We start from the raw sequence: 19,810 nt of genomic DNA, 5'->3' as shown, positions 1-19,810 counted from the left end.
AGGTCCAGACCCTCACTTTGCCTGCAGCAAAAGCCACTAATTAGGAAGGAGTGGGCACACAGGAAGAAGTTCTGGACCCTCCCACACATGTATAGGTGGAACTGTAGGAGGGCCGGGGAGCAACAAGCGAATGGGACTCAAGACCACTCGGCAGCAGGGGACACACAAGGCAGCGTAAGGTACTGATCTCACCCCTCAGCAGGGGTGGATAGTCTATAAACTGGGCGAGTGGCCTAACAGGAGTATTCTTTTGTCCTGCCCCATGAGGTGGCATGGAGTGGACGAGCCAGAAAGAGACTCCTTGTACCCCCTACACAGCAGAAAAGGTATAGTTGGGTGAGAAGCGCAAAAGAAAAATACTCTCACCCTCTATTGATGAAGACGAAGTGCGTCGTGCCTTGCTGCTTAAAAACCATACAATATTTAAAAAAAATGTTGGGCAAGCCGCGCATAAGAAAAGAAAGTCGCACGGCTGGCAGTGTTGAAGATGAAGCGCAACTTGCCGCACTACTTAAAGAAACATATAGTATTTTTCAAAAGGTTTTGGTGAGCCGCACATAAGAAAAGAAAGGCACGCGACCGCCATTGTTAAAGATGAAGTGCGGCATGCTGCACTGCTTAAAAAAAACATACAGAGATACCATATAGATGCCGGCCGTGAATCGGGGAGGGGAGGAAGCGTTTTTAAGATAAAGCATGGCATCCATGATCTGTCACCACGCTGAGCCAGGAAAATAGGGGAACTCCCCTTTGTGGAAGCGGGAAAGCATGTTGTGCCTGCAACAGCAGCTAGGAGAAAGTCATCATTATGAAAATAGTGCAGACAAACTGTAAATAAAACTTGCTAACAACACATGCAAGAGGGGCAGCCCTCATGGAAGGTTACAACAGGAGAAAATGAGGTACTAAGTAGGGACTACTAAACAATTTAACCAATGAAAGAAAAACAATGACAAAAGACAGTCAAAGGAGCCAATAAAATGCATGGGCAGAAAATGGGTGGAGCTTAAGGCCCATATTCTGAATACACCATGTCTCAAAGAGATAGCGCAAGTGTTGCCTAGGCGAGACCTAAAAACACAGAGGAGCAGCTGATTGCCAATGGGCTGTAATGACAGATCTTGCAATCAAAGTGACAATAAACCAAGACTTCCTTGTCCACTTTGAAGGTGGACTTAATTGCTTTGAACCTCCCAGTAAAATGGCTAACACATCTGACATTTGAATTTCGGGTAGGCAACTGTTAGTAGCTTCTTTGACACGTTCCCAATAGACTTCAGTAATCTACATGGTAGCATTAAATTGGCTAACCTCTTGCCAATCTTGGGGGCTAATCTGAACAGCCGTTTCCCTTTGCTCTTTACTAGCTATTTATTCATATATAGCATTTTTAATGGCCTTGTCAGAAGGAGAATGGAACCCCAGTAACTAACTTTGTGTGCAAAGGCACGATTTCTAGAAATGTGGGCGACCAATATTCCATGGCCCTCATTTATGGGAATTTGTCATTGGGCAGCACAGCAAGTCAGCTAGCACTAACGTGAGCACCCTTGCAAGAGGGCCTGTGTTGTTAGCTTTGATTGTTTTTGTGCAGGAAGGGGCGCCACGAGTGTGGAATCTCCACACTCGGGGAGGAATCTCTGCACTTGGGGTGAAACCCTGCACTCGTGGCAGAACCTCTGCTCTTGGGGCAGGGAATGGGCAATTACAAACACCTGCAGACAATTAATGCCACCTAAAACCCATGCACTGCAAGCCACATACAGGCATCACGCATTCATGGCTTTGTTTTTCCCAAACACATTCTTCACCTGCCAGTTGTGCACCTTGCCTTGTCTTGCCCATCTGCCAAATGTCAGCATGTTGAATATCAGGAGGAAGAGAAACTTCACAGAGGAGGAGACCCACATGACAGTAAATTTGTAGTGGAGAACTACAAAAAGCTCCATGCTCTACCACCATAACCCACCAGCGCAACACAGAAGGCAGCCCTATGTAAATGTAAATTGATACTTGTATAGCGCACTACTCACCCGCAAGGGTCTCAAGGCGCTTGTACGAATACCGCTGTGGAACCCATCCTGGCTTTCCCTGTGAGGCATCCACTCCTGGGCACCCCCAAGGTGGAGGCCAGGCATCCTTAGCGTTGTGGGGGCCGTTGTGGAGATTAAGCAAGCTATTGCCCAGAGTTGCAGAGTGGGACTCCATGATTGGAATGGCACCGAGGCGAGAATTATCAGGTCCGTGGAATTTTTGAGCCCAAGACCCGCCGAGGCGGGGAATTGAACCCTGGTCCCGGGCTAGACCTCTGCATCAGGGTCTGCCGCTCTAATCATTGAGCCACACTATGGCAGGAGTTGGCTAATAAAGTCACTGCATTAGGGGAGGGTGTCCAGACCATCACTGACATCAAAAAGAAGTGGCAGAATGAGAAGAGACAGACAAAGGAGAAGTTCTTCAGGATAGAGGTGGCAAGAGCGTACCCTGGTGAACAAACTGGAACCCGTCTTCATCTCACACCACTTAGAAAGACGTCCTCTCTACAATGCACCCCCACCTGCTGCATGGTCTGCCTGTGGCTTGTGACCTTATAGTGGTATCAGGTAAGATGTGATGGTTAAACAATGGGTCCGATTCACAAAGACCATAGCCATGGGAGGCACCATACTCGCGGTGGAATCCCCCCGCAATGAGAAACTGCAGTGCAAAGATTCCGCCATGACTGTGGAGGCTCTTTGTGAATCAGGCCCACAAACATTATTACAAAAATGTTTAATATGAAGTGCAATTGTGATTAAATAAGTCACTTGAAGTTGGTGCAAATATTCATGATGAATTCTACTCTCATTTGTTTAATTTTGTCTATCACAATACAAGTCCGAGAATACTAAGTAACTGAAAATGTTAACTTCTAATACCTTCTTCAGAAACTGTTTACCATCTCTGCTGGTGATTTCAGTGAAGTTTGTAACTGGCACATGAAATTGTGCATGCATTTGTACACATCATAGTTGCCTTGTAAATGTAAATAAGTAGGACTTTGGGACAATGCAGACAATATGGCTGCACCCAAGGAAGTGTTGGAGGCATTGATGTTCTCCAAAAGCCTAGACTGTGGCTCTCGGAACAAACAGATCTCATCTCTGATCTCCTCTAAGCCCAGAGAGGACACAGTCTGGACATCATCATTTGGATGGGTTTGGGTCGTGCATGATGAGTGTGGGGTTTCAGGGGCAGATGTCTCCCTCAGCTCTTCTTGGCAGGCGCTTTAGAGCGCCGCTGGAGGCCCCAATGGGTATAGAGGCCTCATGAGTTAGGGAGCGGTTGTGGCAGGCCCAGATGGTGTTGGGCCCTGCTCAGGGGACGTCATCTCCATTTCTAGTGGGCCAGAGAGAGACCCATATTCATCACCCTCCTGGCTGGTGGTATCCCTCTCAATGTCCCCCCCTTAAGCCTCCTCAGTCTCCACCTGGGCTGTTGAAGTAGATGGCAATGTCCAGGGGGAGATGGTACCCTTTGAAAGTGATGGGGCAAGTGAATTGCCCCACCACTTAAAAAAACCCTCCCTCTAAATGTCCAAAGCGAAACACCCCTCCCTCCTAAAGCACGAAATAAAATACCCCATCCCTCCATAACCTGAAAAAAAACAACTACAACAACATTTTAAATAAAGAAAATAAATGGTACTTACCCACAGCTGCATATCTTCCTCTGTGTTTCACTTCTGAATCTGCAGACTGCTGTAGAAGTCAAACTCCCCTAACCAATTCAGATGCTGCTCTCATTCTGTTAACCAGCATAAGAGAAGCTCCTGAAGTGGATGGAGCAGGCTGGCTGGATGCTCCATCATGCTCAGGAGGCCTGTGCTTGGTGTCCACCCAGGTATATAAGACAGATGGGTGGAGAGCTTCAAAGTGCGCATGTCACTTTGACCGGCACAAGACAGCCAGCCAAACTGACATGCACACTTTGAAGTGTCTGGCCAGCTACTGCTTCAGTCCTCCATGCTGCCAATTGGCAGTAGATGACACGCCGCACATGTCTCTGGGCTCAGGATATGCTGGCTCTTGCAGTGCACCCATCGGTAAAAAATAACATGGCAATGAAATCTTTTTATTGCATTTTATTTTTTCCTGCGTGGCTCAAAGCGGGCAGTCAGGCAACGCTCCCCCGCCTTCCTCAGGAAGAAACCACCGCTGGCAATGTCTCTTTCTGGGTGAGCGCAGGGCTCGTGCTTGGTCCCCCTCTCCTCCTCCCCGCTGGTGGTGTCCAGAGGACATGCCCGCTGATGAGCCAATGATGTCCTGGTGTGCCCCTGGTACTGTCCAGATGGTCCTTGGCCAGCCCTGGCCACTGAAAATGAAAACAAACAATTATGTGTGTGGAAAATTATTTCTATTAAAGATAGAGACAACATAAAGCAAGTGCTGACTTTGTAGTCCCTTGATCTCACTAACCAATAAAACGTGGTTTGAATTAAAAGGTACGTGTGATGTTACTGCAATGTCAAGAAATTCATGTTTTTTTAAATTACACAAATTAGGTCAGTATAATCTTCGGTATTTACCAACCTCATCTTCAGCTTTAGTACAAGTTGAGGATCCTAATATTTTTACATAGTAATATTCCAATGTTATTTTATTTACTGGAGATGGTACGCAGTCAGGAAGGAGATCTGCACACCTAAAAGCAAATCCAGGTTTATCTTTTTATGTGTTGTCGAGTTCTCAGCCCCGAATGTGCTGCCACAACAGTCTTACACTTACTTCAACTGTCATCTGTTGTGCAGCATCGCGAAACACACCATACCTGCTAATTTTGTTGGACCATTTGCAAACAAGGCTTTGAAGATAACCTTTGTAAAGATGTGATCCAAAATTTGTGTATATTCCTTGGATACATCAAACACTGTACAGGGCAAGAGCCACATTTTGCATTAGAAGACTGCATCGTTTGTGCTGTACACTGAAAATCATATTTGCGTGCTCAGTACAGCTACATACAAATTGGAACTTAAAGACATGCCACTGTTGAGAATATGTGCAATTAGTAAACATTGCATATGCATGTATCATTTTGAGTGAGACAAGTGACACAATGTCAACCTTTTCTTATTAGTAGTTATGACAAACAACACACAGAAAAAACATGCATGATACAACATACAAATACTAGCATACCAACAATGTACATTGTCAAATCCATTAATTGGACATAACATACAACAGCTATAAGGTCCGTAGTTCACTAGTCATGATTATGCAGTTGCTTTTTATCTTAAAAATACAGTTGTAATGAAAATCTACTCTTTTGTGTTCGGAGAATGGCAAGTCCCAGACTTCCTTCAGAAAATAGCATTCCAATAGCTCCACTGATGCGTGGACCTTATTATTTGTGTGACCATTACTCAGATAAAGTGAAAGGTGACAAACAACACACACAAAAAGCATACATGATGCAACATATAACACACAAATGCTAACATACCAACAATGGACATAGTCAAATCCATTAATTCAACATAGCATACAACAGTTTTAATGTCCTCACTTCAATATTCCTGAAGTACATACTATCTTAAAAATGAAATTGGAATGAAACTCTACCTATTTGTGTTCTGAAAACTACAAGTCCCAGAATTCTTTCAGAAAATAACATTCCAATAGCTCCACTGATGCATAGACCTTATAGTATTTGCCGCCATTATTCAGATAAATTGAAAGGTGACAAGCAACACATGATGATACCTCTCTCTCACCACTCACATCATACTCAAGACACATAATGCAGTTCATGCGCTTACAAGCTCTCTGCTGCTCAAAGTCCTCCAGCTGAGAATAGAGCATCAGCCAGCTGTCTTCAGGACCCTTCTGTGCAGTAAACTTATGTAGGCCATTGTGAGTGTGACTAGGTAGACATGTTCATGATGTCTTGGGCATTGGTGCAGGCCCAGCATCACAGGTCCTCCCAGCGCTTTTGGAGCATCTCGCCCCTCCACTGGTACACAACCACTGCACTGCAGCGCGTAGCGATATCACACAAGATTTGCGTATGGGCTGCAATACTCAACTGCCTAGCTGGGCAGCAATAATACTGAGGGTACGTATCATACTACATTACCCCTGGTTCTCAAAAAGTTTGGGGTCGCCATTGTTCTTAATACAGAGTGTATTTATCAAGCACCAACCTCAGTAATGATGTTCAATTCACACTCACTGAAGGGAGGTGCCTTATCGTCAAGTCCCTCAGCCATGTTGGAGGCAGGATAAATGAACAGAGCAGCAGAATTGCAGAGGATGTTGCTATGAGGTAAGGAAGGCATAGAATGAACACAAAACTGCTGCCTTTAACTTCTTGGTTCTTATATGTAATCCCTGTATGTCACTTCCAGCGTATTTTCAATGGTTTCTGACCGAGTGCAGAACCTCCGCCCGAATGCAGAGTGTAATCCCCAAACATGGAGGTAAAGACTATGAGATAAGGCCAGAGATCATTGACAATAACTTAGAAAGTGACATTCAGGAAATTACATACAGGATGTGTAAGTTCATCATGTACATCTCAAACAGTGCCCTTCACTCCTTGCCAATTATCATATAACATTAGATGCATATGAGACTTTATTAGCACACACTTCTGATCAACCTTCTTTTTAATTGAGCACATGAGGGAGTCCCTTTCAGAGCAGAGACCATCTGGGTCATTACACAGGTATATTTATACAATGGCGTATGTATGACAGACATATATAGCTACACTGCAACATGAGGAGCATCACACACAGTTACAATATATTTCTCTACCCGTGCATACATGTGTTTAATGTTACCATTTCTAAACATAACACCACACAGATACTTACCATAATACATTCAGTGCTGTCTGAGTACATCACATATGCAACTCGGAGATTTAATGAGTGCGTAGTATTTCACTATAGCATCATGCTACCCATCATGATACAATGTTGGTAAACAGTAGATCATGCCCACTAAATTTCTAAACATTCCTAGCCTCACTAGGTCAGCACCAGGGACCCCTGTGTCTCCAATGCTGACATTAAATTCAAAATGTAATTAACAGTATGTTGTTTGTTACATTTTGATCATTAGTTGTCACTAAAATGTACAGTGAGTGGACCAATAAGTTGTCATCACTGCCTGACACCCCCATGTAACATATGTTAGTTAGGAACATTGTAAAAGGTACAGTGTACCACACAGCATGACACATACAAACCATGGGTTAGGCATGATTGTATGTAATATGTGTAAAGCAAAATTCGAAAGATGACACCTCCTATTGATATTTGCAATCTCACCTATTTCACATATACCTGTAGCTTTCTGTTAGAAATTGGTTTGTAGGTTGACTAGGGCCTGAACCTTAGTCAAGCAGCAACCACAATCCTAGTCAGGGTAAGTGGCAGGGAAACCCTAAATGAATCTGTGCTCACCCTTTGGTAGCTTAGCACAGAGCAGTCAGGATTAATTTAGAGGCAATGTGTAAAGTATTTGTGCATAATTTAAAACAGTAAAACAGTGAAGAAGCCACACAAATAGATTCAATACCAGGTTAGAAAAATAGAACTTAATATAATAAATAAGACAAGCCCAAAATGACAAAAATCCAATAAGTAATACTTGAGAGATTAATTTTTAAAGAATAAACTGTAAAATAGTGCTTAGAGACAATAAGCGCTTAATTGGGGTATCTGTTCATGTCGAACCAGGACAAAGTCAGGCTGACCACGATGGAGCACGGGCCGAATACTGGGACCCAGTGAGGCCTGCAGAACAAAAGTACCTTAAACCTGGTTGCACCGACTTCAAGGATGCGGGGCACAGCCGAGGGGCTATGATGTCTAGGAGGCCGATCTATACAGCAGAAGCGATGCGCCAGTCCTGATCCGTGCAGCAACAGTGATCTATTGGCTTCAATAGGCAGTGAGATGTGATGCAGTGGTTCGGCGTCATTGTTGAGGTGGCTGTCGAAATAGATGCAAAGACCTTGCGCTGGGAAAAGCGTTGGTCAGTGGAGGTTCCGACAGTGATGCGTTGGGTCCGATCCATGAAGCAGAGACCATACACTGGTTCTATTCCATGCAACAGCACCGATGCATCTGTGCTGATCCATGCAACATAGGTGATGCTCTGGTTCTGATCTGCCCAGCAGGGTTGATGCATTGGTTTCACAAAAGATGCGTGGGTTCTGCTAGAGCAAACAACTTAGGTTCACTTCTAAGGGTCCTGGACTGGGGTGGCACCATTTGGCAGGGCAGAATCAAAGTCCAGGTGCAAAAGCAAGGTGGTTGGATGTCTTTAAGTCCCTGAGAATTCATATCGGGAGGCCAGCCAGCTAGCTCCTGAGTCACTCTGGGTTCAAGTGATACAGGTCCAGTGCTTCTCACCCAGCCAGGGGATTAGCAGGCAACACGGCAGCACAGCCAGCAAGGCAGGAGTCCAGCAAAGCAGCAGTCCAGCAGAGTGGCAGTCCTTCAGCAGCACAACAGTCCTTCTTCCTGGCAGAGTCTTCACTAGTCCAGAACTGTACTGTAGTGGTGGTGTCAAAGGTCCAGTACTTATACCCATCTTTGCCTTTGAAGTGGGGAGACTTCAAAGGCATGCCTTGGAAGGGCTCCAGACATGCCTTTGAATCTGGGCCTGTCCTGGCTCCAGACTCATTAAAAGAGGGTATGCATCCCTTTGTATGGGTACAGGACACAGCCTATTCAAATGTAAGTGAGGCTGGGTCCAGCTCCTCCCTTCTATCCAGCCAGGATGACCCATACAGTCAGACCTAAGCTCCCATTGTGTGTGACTGCCTAGTGGAATACACAAAGCCCAGCTGTCACCCTCCCCAGACTTGTATCAGAGGCGAATAGGACACGTTACAACGCAAACGTTTACAACGCATGCCTTTACAACACAGTTTTTACATCACAACATACATTACAATGCATGATTTTACAACGCATGCCATCACAACGTATTTTTAGAAACTACACTTACAACGCATTCCATTACAACGCATACCATTACAACGCATACCATTACGAAGCATAATACTTTTAGGGCAACAGTAGTGTAAGTGTTGGATTGTGTAGGGGTAAAAAATACTATCACCACTCCAGTGAGTGCAACAGTAGGGTAAGTGTTGGATAGGGTAGGGGTAAAAATGACTATTTCCCATTACTTACCTTATAATGCGTTGTAATGGCATGCGTTGTAGTGGCATGCGTTGTAATGGCATGCGTTGTAGTGACATGCATTGTAATGGCTGCATTGTAATGGCATGTGATGTAAAGGATTTTGCCTTGTAATGACTGCGTTGTAATGGCATGTGATGTAAAGGATTTTGCCTTGTAATGACTGCGTTGTAAATGTAGTGCCTTGTAATGACTGCGTTGTAATGGTTGTTTCCCTTCAGAGGCAGGAAGCAGACACCAAATGGTTAAAGTACGAAAATGCTTTCTAAAAGTGGCATTTTCAGAATTGCAGTTAAAATCCAACTTTACCATAAGTTTGAATTTTTAATACTGATTCCAGAGACAACAAACTTGAAACGCCTATCTCTTCACAATTGGTAATGAAACATATAAAATACAATAAGGTAATTCCAGTGTTTTTTAACTGCTAATATGTTCTGAAATATTTGTACAGTTTATTTGCAGATATTTCATGTATTTGTGTGCTTGAAGAAAATGACATCTTGCAGGCTTTCCTTCACACTCCCCATACCCAGCAAGATTTTAACATAGTTCATTATACAAAATCCTCTCATTTACAGTCAGACAATGAAAAGTAAACAACAACCCACTTCTAAGAGAATAAACAGCAATTTGCCAAAAGACATAGCCTGACATTTAACCTCTGTCTTTGAATGCATAGCAAATGTAGAATCAGTTATGCAGAAAGATAATTCTCTGAGAAAAAGAGAAATGCTTGAATACAGTGTGGACAGTGGACAGAAATTGTAAGCGTTCTGCCAGGAGTAATGGGCTCTATATTATATCATCTTTGTTGCCAAAAGTGTAGCCGTGCACATAGGATAAAGAAAACATTTACAAAAAAATGCAGTATGTTTATTACAACCACCGGGCTGCAGCAGCTGCTCTGTGAATTCGCATACAAGGGAGACAGCTGAAAAAACAAGCACTCTCAAGGAGCGCCTCTCAAAAAAATAAAAAAGTGTTCCTCGGAAAGCAAGCACTAGCAGAAGCATACAAAGAGCCTTTCAGAGAGGTGGTAACAAGGCTATGCTCCATGGGAGGGACAAAGACATGTTGGATGGCTTATACCAAATAAAGCCAGCAAACAGTGAGTTATAAAACACAAAGTAAATGGTTAGCAATGGGCAGAATGCATTCCTAGATAGGCTTTCAGCATGTCTTCAATATGTCTTCGCAGCCAGACAGTTATGCCGTCTGTCAGACTTTGACCTAAAAAGACACACAGGCCCTTCACATATAAACACAATGTAACATAAAATATGTATTTGTAAACATAACCTGTGTATTTGTAAAGTGCGCGTTCACCCAAAGGCATCTTGGGGCAGAATAACAGATGTTTATGTACAGCTACAGTTCTACAAAATGCGAAATGTACACATTGAGTTCCAAGGTAGAATTAGTTACTTTTTTATTGACTGTATGAGGTATTCATTCAAAGCATCCTTGAATTCACTAGTGGGAGGGCAGGCTCAGATGTCAGTTGACAGGGAGGTCCAGTGAAGGAGGATGAAAAGGTGTGAAGACCTAGAGGCTGTGCAGGGAAGTTTTGTTGTATTTAGACGGGGTCGTACTGGTACAGAAAATAGGCCCGGGAACCAAAATAAAAGTGATGATTGATTGCGAATTAGAAAGCAAAAACGTAGCCTAAGTTTGGAAACTGGGACATTTTTTTTTAAAGTTTAGAATGCTTTATTGAGATAATAAACAATGTAAAACATCAATACATAGTCATATAGCATGAAAATAGAAGTAAAATATATATATATGACTACAAGGCAAATAAAACCCTCGGAAGGAAAAACCTGTACATAGAGTAAATGCATTTTAACATTTTTAAGTTTTAAGGGAAATAAAATGAAGAGAAAGAAAAGAGGGGGGAGAAGAGGGGGGAAGGGGAATACATCATAAGTTAAAACAATGAAGCAGAATAATGAGAAACAATAAGCATTGTGAATATTAAAAAGAGAAAAATTGGTACCATAAATACAAGTGAAATCAAGCAGCCAACCTAGAAAGAAAAGAGGTTAGTGGTGACCACAAGCCTTTTTTGATCAACAGAGGTAGTGAAGAGGCATGAGCACGATCAAGCCTGTGATGGCGACAAAGCAAGTTCCACCAAACTTGATACGACATTTTAGAGGGATCCTTCCAATTAGTGGTGATAATCTGAAAGGAAATAACTAAAAATAAATCAATAAATGTACCCACATTGCTCTGGATGTCCCAGATAGGCGAAGAACTACCCAAAAAAACATGTACAATATCAAAAGAAACGTTGGTAGATAATATTTCATTCAATTTCAACCAAATACGAGACCAGAAAGATTTAACCAAAGGGCAGTGGAAGAACATATGAAAAAAGTCACTGTTCTTGTGGGAACAAGACCAACATTTTTTGGAATCTAACAATTTGAATTTGTGCAGGTCAGTAGGGTGAAAAAAAGTCTATTATAAAAGTAATATAAAGTCTGTGTTGTACTTGCAGAGCCTGAAGAAGTATGGATTTTTGACCAGATGCAGTCCCATGTTTGAAGGGAAAAATCCTGGGCCAAGTCCTTCTCCCATAGAAGTTCTAAATTGGTTTTGGTTCTAGCAACAACAAAATGGGATAATATCTTGTATATAGCAGATGCTTTAAATTGGGTAGAAAAATCAAGTGGGGGGAGGAGGCCTGGTCAGGTGTATCAATGGAACAACCCTGGGAAAAGAGAGGAGTCAGAGACTCCCTAAGCAAGGGATAGCGAAGGGCATGTATGGAGGAAATACCATAAGACGTTTGGATATCTGAAAAGTCCATAAAGGATCCGTCCTTCAACAAGTGGTCCAATGTGATGATGCATTTGTCAATCCATTCCTTCCAGAATAGAGCTCTGTTGTTAATGTTTACATGTTTATTATGCCAAACTGGAGTGTGTGAAAGTTGGTCTGTAGAGGAGAGGTGAGTTCTAAGCAGAGAGGTTGCGAGTGCTTTGGAATGAGTAAAGGTAGGTGAAGAGAAACACTTCGGGGGCTGGGATAAGCGGGTAGCTGTGATTAAGAAAAAAGGTGTGTATTGAGCTTGTTCTAGTGAACTCCAGGCCGTTATAGGTGTATGTGAGGATTCGGTTAAAAAGGTCCATATTTGTTTCCGGGTGAATGCAGAGTGGTAATGTCTGAGATTGGGAAAATGGACTCCTCCCAACTCTTTGGGTTGTTGAAGATGAGAAAGTGAAATCCTGGCCTTGCGGTTGTTCCAAAGAAATTTGGTCAAGGAGCGTTTTATGGTACTAAAAAAGAAAAGTGGGAGAGAGACCGGAAGCATAGAAAAATAAAAGTTGATAGTTGGAAGAAGAATCATTTTAATTTTAGCTAATCTACCCCACCAGGATAAGAAAAGTGGGGACCAGCTTTCAGTGAGAGCAGAGAGCTTTTTAAGTATGTCAGCAAGGTTGATTTTAATAGTTTCCCTAATGTTATTAGCGTAAAGAATGCCTAAGCATTTGCTACTTGGATTCCATTCAAACCCTGTGTCATGAAACATATGGGAGAGGCAGTGCTTATTTAAAGGCATGACTTCGGATTTGTTGATATGCAATCTATAGCCGGAAACTATAGAATAATCTTGTAACAAGGAAAAGAATGCCAGCAGAGAAGTAGACGGATTGGAGATATATAACAAAATATCGTCTGCATAGGCAGTAAATTTGATGTCGATATTTTTAAATTGGAGACCTGTATAGTGTGGTGAGCGTCTAAGTTTCTCTAAGAAGGGTTCTAAAGTGAGAATAAATAGGAGTGGGGAAAGAGGACATCCCTGCCTAGTCCCCCGAAGGAGTTTAGATTGACAACCATTCACCCAAATGGAGGTAAAGGGTGCAGAGTATAACAACTGGATGTATTTAATAATAGGAGGGCTGAAGCCGTGCCATTTCAATGCGCCAAAGATAAAATCCCAATTTACCCTATCGAATGCTTTCTCAGCATCTTATGTAATGGCAGCCACAGGTGAATCCATTTTAGAAGCCAGGTGGATAATATTAAGGAAGGTTCTCGAATTATCTGTGATAGATCGTCCTTTGACGAATCCTGATTGGTATATATTGATGAGGTCTGGGATGACCTTATTAATGCGGAGAGCAAGTCATTTAGCAAACATTTTACAATATGTATTAATCAGAGAAATGGGCCTTTAGTTTTAAAAAGAGAGGGATCTTTATCTTTTTTAGGGATCAGATATAGCATTGCCTGGGTGAAAGATCCTCATGATTCGCCGGTGGTAAGAAAGTGACTTATCAGTGGGAATAACTGAGGGACCAGAAGTTGTTTAAAATAAAGAAAAAATCGAACGGTAAAACCGTCTGGGCCAGGTGTTTTGTCTTTTGGCAAGAGGTTGATGCATCAGTGATTTCTTGTTCCAAGATGGGAACTTTCAAAGAAGTGAGATCAATATGATTCTCTGTTGATTTGGGATATTTTGGAAAAAGGAATCAATTTGTTCGGGAGAAGGGGCTGACTCTGGGTTGTAGAGGGAAGTATAATATTCAGTGAAGCAATCAAGAATTTTAGCAACTGAATATGTCGAACTCCAGAGTTATCTGTAATGGCCACAATTTTGGACTTTTGTTTTTTGATTTTAAGATGGTGGGCTAAAGATCTACCCGCCTTATTCAGCATTTTAGCATTGAATTTGAGGAGATTATTATGAGCAGAATCCCAAGATTGTTTATTGTATTGCATTTTTGCTTTGATAAGATTTGACAATGCATCAGGGCAATTGGTGGTGAAGTATTTATGTTCTAGAGTTTTAATTTGCTTTAGGATGGATGTTGAGTCCATGAGTGCTCTCTTCTTTTTCCAGGACACAAAGTCAATTATGTAGCCCCTGGCAGTAGCTTTCATCCCAAATAAAATGGTATTGAGTAGCAGAGGAGAGATTATTGTTACAAAATTCCTGTATAAAAAGCGTGAATTGTTCGACAAATTATGAATCCAGAAGAAGGGAATTTTTTAAATGCCATTGGCGGGATGAAGGATAATCCATATCAAAAATGACGAGAGCATGATCTGAGATGAGAATGGAGCCAATCTCTGCATTGGTCATGAATTGCAGAGCTGGTTGTGTGAGAAAAATGTAGTCTATGCGGGAGTGAGATCTGTGAACAGGGTAGAAAAGGAAAGTTCTAAGACTTCAGGGTGAGAGGTTTTCCATGTACCTACCAGTCCTCTAGAGGTACTAACCTTATGAAAAGTCTTCTGCATCTTGTTAGGGATACATTTAGTTTGAGATTTCCGGTCTAGGAAGGGATCCATAAGTTGGTTACAGTTGCCACCCACAATCAAATTGTCAGCGGCGTGGGAGGAGAGAAGAGAAGAAAAATCATTCCAAAAAGATAAGTCAATACCATTAGGGCCATAAACATAGCAAAAAGAGCGTTGAGTGTTGTTAACTTTAGTATTCAAAAAAAGCCATCTACCATTAGTATCTTTAAATTCATTTTGTAGAAGAACATTTGGTGATTTATGAAACAGTATAACTACATCGTTCTTATTATTCACTGCAAGGGAGCAGAAAATATCTCCTACCCATTGTTTGTACAGTGAAGGCAGATCTTGTAACTTGTGGTGTTTTTCTTGTAATAACGCTACATGACATTTCAGTTTAGCAAGATGAGACAAAACTAGCTGTTTTTTGACAGGGTTGCGAATATCTTTAACATTCCATGAAATTCTACGGAGACCATTCATCGAAAAAATGTATGCAACATTAAACATGAAAATATATAAAACTTAAAGAGTGAGTAGCAAAAAAGGTGTAAAAGACCAATCAAAAAAGAGATATGCCAGTGTCAGGGAAAAGCAGAGCTAGATAAAATAAAGATATGTAAAAACCGATAGGGAGATGAAGATAGAAAATAGCAAAGAGGAAGGAAAGTAGAGTAGCTAGCTTGATGTATCTATAAAAACAAACAAAGGAGGGAGCAATAAAGTACCATAAGTTGAAGAAAAGATGTACAAAGGAGTCAAGAGCGAAGAGACTAGGGAGAGAGATGGGGAGAAAGAAGAGGAGAAGGGGACAGAAGAGAAAAAGAAGAGGGGAGCATTGTCGCCCAGTAGGAGTTAACAGAGAAAAGATGACAGAAAGCCAGAAGGCTTTAGTAATTGTGTTAAAAAACAAGAAGAACATTAATGAGGGAGGGGGGTGAAGAACAAGGCGGCCACTCCAAAAAAGGGGGGACACCGAGGAGGGGTAAGTTTACCATAACAGAACAAAAAAGAGATAAGGAAAAAAATAAAAGACAAAGTGGCAAACATATGAGACAAAATGGAAGGGAACTTACCAGACATTGGGGAAACAGTGCAACGGAGTGAGTCATACATAACAAGATACAAGGAGAAAGTGGGTATGAACATCTGCAATGAGAACTGCGCAGGGAAGACCTAAGAAACAGGGAAGAGAACAAACAAGAAAACAGATAAGGCTTGCTCAGTTCCATAGCTTCTCCTTTGTGCCCATAGATGAATTTTCAAAGGTCAGCTGGGTCTTCAAAAGTAAATGTTCTGTCCTTATAAGTCACTTTAAAAAAGCACAGATGGATAAGACCATAACGGGCATTCATGGATCTCAATGATGGTCTGAGGTCTAAAAATTCCTTTCACTGGTTGGCAGTTGGCTTGGAGACATCCTGACTGAAAAAGATTTTGTGGCCGGACCAGAGAATCTGCTTGGGCTGTTTGGCAGCATTGAGGATTGCCAGGAGATCAGAGTACAGTAAGAAGTAAGCGATAATGCTCCTTGGTTTGGTTGCGGAAGATGCATTTGGAGGTCCTAGCCCGTGCACCCCTTGTATATTAAGGTCCATAGATTTCGACAGACCAACAATTTGTAGAACTTGAGTCTTCAAGAAGCAGATCATGTCCGAGCCTTCAGAACCTTCCGGAATACCGTAAATGCGTAGGTTGTTGCACCTATTACGATTTTCTAAATCCTCTGTAACCTTCTTAAGTTGAGTAACTTCTTTAGTGAGGATGTCGACTGTGGCAGCAACGTCCTGTGCATCACTTATTTTTTGTTCCACGTCCAAAAGTCTTAACTCAAGGCCAGACCATTTCTTTTCAATTCTCTGGAGTGTAGCAGTAGTGTCTGTCATGAAGGGTCTAATATGACGCAATTCGTCCATGATGTCCTCTAACGTCAGAGGAAGAGGTGATTTTGATGGGGAGGACAGGTCTTTTTTGGCGCGCATGTTAGCGCTAACAACTGATTCTTTACGCCCTCCAGAGGTGGAGTCAGCTGCCCCATGGGGCTTGTTTGAGTGTGGAGAGTCCATGGCATGGCACAGAGCGCAGCACAACAGTAGATAAGTACTCGTAGGGCAAAAAACGCTAAGGTCGCAATTAGTACCAGACAATTAAAAAGGATACCAACAGACCATATGCAGAGCATGACTGAAAATTGCTGAAACAACTTAGTTCTTCAACAGAGAAGAGAGGACAATATATAGATGCCCGATGAAAAACTTTGAGCGAAACATCATTTAGATATGACGACCTCTAAAAATAACCCAGGTTGAGGAGAGACATCCATTCTTAGGTACTTTGCGGCATAATATCCGATGAGGCAAATAGCGGATATTTGAAGAAGACAAAACAGCGGCCGCAGCACAGACCGGCTGAGGCGGTGGGTAAAGGAATAAAAAAGTAGTCAAAAAAGCCAGCGGTCTAAAAAAACCTTGCCCCAGCACACAGCACAACATTATTTTCCCCTCGCTCCAAGCAGGAAAGCAAGTTCTTTAGTGAAAAACGGTCCTCTGTGTCATGGAGCCGATTCACTTGGCGCTGAAAAACAGATGTTTATTGTTACCCAAGGGTACTCAATTTTATCCACCTCAGACGGAAAAGAGAGGCTGAATGAACACGCCGGGATTTGAACCTGTGACCATAAGGTCAAACACAAAGCTTTACAGTGGATGCATTTGTCCACTAAGCCACCAGACCCAGCTAAATGTATGCTGTATAAGTGTTTAGCAAGTTAAGGAAGACTGCAAGAACTGGAGCTTGCTGCAAGCAATGTTTGTTTTAATATCAAGGAAATCAACTATAAAAATCAGCCCAGCAGAAAATTAAATAGACCCACAAACAGTCAAAAACAAGCCCACACACTGTTCTGTCAGGCCAGCCCATCGGGTACTGTCTGATTGCCCTCCTAGACAGTCCGACCCTGTATTCAAAGATACAATTGGCAGACCAAAGATGTTTTCAATTTTTAATTTGTTGTGAAATCAAGAATGGTTTAAGTTTCCTGTGTTTCAATGAATCCTTTCCTTGGAACGTGAGCAATGTAAATGCAGTAACTATGTAGACAGTTAAAATAAACAAGGATTAGGTCTGGCTTGCATTTGGAGATCTAAAACATTTTTAAGAACATTGCTGCAGTAAAAAGAAAAATCGATTCCTATAAAACTTAGTTATCAGCAATCAGTGTTCTTTTGAAATGGAGTATAGCCCCTTTAACCATTTAAATTCAAGCATGTTGTAGGCTAGAGACATTTAAAGGCATTGGCAAAGGGCCAACCGCACTGGGCCCCCACCTTCCAAGGGAACCTTTTCTCTAACTCATTTTTGTGTATTTCTGTAATTTAACCTTTAGAATATAATTCACTTTTGTAAACCAACAAAGGACTTGAATTAGCAACAAATGGATAATAAAATTCAAAGTTGTTAAATACAGGGAACCCCAAAAGCTTTATAATGACACTGCTGTAGGAGGCTGAATTACACAGTAAATAACCAACAGCATAAGGTGAGTAAGAAATACTCCTCTGGGTGAAGCCAAAGTACATCCTGTATGACCGATTTCTAAGGGTTGGCTCCGGGGGCAAAGCCAGACAAAGTGGCACAAACTCTTGCTAGGGTGTTTAGTTTCCAGGGCAAAAGTTATTTTGCACTGGAAAGATGCCCTTTTTTCAATGCAAATAGCACCTAATGCTGCTTTCTACCAATTTATGTCAAGGGGGCATTACTTGAGTATAACTTGGGAGAATCAAGTAGAGTACCCAGAGTCTTTGACACAAAGTCCAATCTTCTAAAATATCCAAACATAGCTTTGCATGAAAAATGCCTCCTTGGAGCAGGCACAAACAAGGATACATGTTTCCATTTCTCTCAGCATTCCACACATTTCATTGGTGCTGCACTGTACAGCATACAAATGTATGGAATGTCTAATATGTGGTCTAGGCTTAGGATTTTGTAATGGAAGGGTATGTTTGCAATGAAAGTCCTCTGGTAGACAACACATATACATCTTTGCACCATGGGGAAAAGGTTGTTGTTGATGTCAGACAGCCTGTTTCTGCACCAGCTCAGGGGTAGTGAGCATCAGCAGACCAATTTTAGGTTGAGCCTCCCAGACAGTGGAGTTGTCTGGTTGCAAAACATCGATTGTGTCCTGGCCTAGAGGCTTACAGCCTGCCCACTACTTACAATTGGTTGGCTTTACTCTCACTTTCATTTGCTTGCTTTTCATGCAATGGCTTTCCTTGTCCCAGCTTGCTCAACTTGTGTTTGTCCCTCCCCTGGAACATAGACCCTTTACCATCGCTCTGATTCTATCCTTCCACTGCTCACTTTAGGAAAATACTTTTTTGCTTTTTGGCCTAACATTGCATGAGAGTGCATATGTTTTCCAGCTCTTTCTCTCCTGTCCTCACGAAATACCCATACCCCGTGCTGCTGTCTCCCTCGTGTGATGCAAGATCTCTTTCCTGTGCTTCTTTCACCTGCCAAATGCACCCTTTGCTCCATGTGGCTTTCTTCCGTGTTTGCTTTCCCCGGTGTTTCTTCTCCCTCCTGTGTCGCATAACATCACCAAAAAATGCATTTGCTAGGCTAAAAGGTTCCAAAGGTGAGACCTATTGGCTTTGTCAATGCTTGTTAAATATGGCAATATGCAGCTTCTTCCCCTTGTGTGATGCAGTGAAGCAACTTTAACTGCTGCGCATCAATGCAGTAAAAAAAAATAAAAAATCTGACCCTAATTGCTTTAAAGAATCAATACCAAGCGATGATGCAGACATCTGAGCTGTCAAGACAGGCCCAAAAAGTGTTTGCTTCGGAAACAAATGTGCCTTTAAAATTTTTAGATGATCTCTCCATCAATAGAGAGTTAATCGAGTCGTGTGGCGGGCCTTTGTAGAGATCCCCCCCCCCCCATATGCTAAACACAAACACTGACTCCCTCCTCCCAAATCGTAGTATTTCATAGCACCACAACAGAATATGTTTAGACCTAACTGTATTATAAATAAAGACCGTTTCAATTTTGGAAAGACCGGCTTAAAAATTAACGCTGCAAGAACAGGGTGGCCTCTAGTCTGAGGGTGAATCTGCTTGTATTTATTGTGTAATGCCACTTCTCTTTCTATTTAATTGAACGCCCATATCACAATAAAGCTGCAATAAACAGCTTCCAGTGAGGGGTGTGTGAAGCAAGGCCTTTTCCCACTCAGACACTTATGTGAAACGTCCACAGCCCTCTGTACTATTACAATCAGGGCATATTCAGATTTAACAAAATAGCTGCAAAATATCACCTTAAAG

Source organism: Triturus cristatus, chromosome 6, assembly GCF_964204655.1.
Source record: "Triturus cristatus chromosome 6, aTriCri1.1, whole genome shotgun sequence".
Taxonomy (NCBI): Eukaryota; Metazoa; Chordata; class Amphibia; order Caudata; family Salamandridae; genus Triturus; species Triturus cristatus.
Note: the sequence above shows the minus strand (reverse complement) of the source record.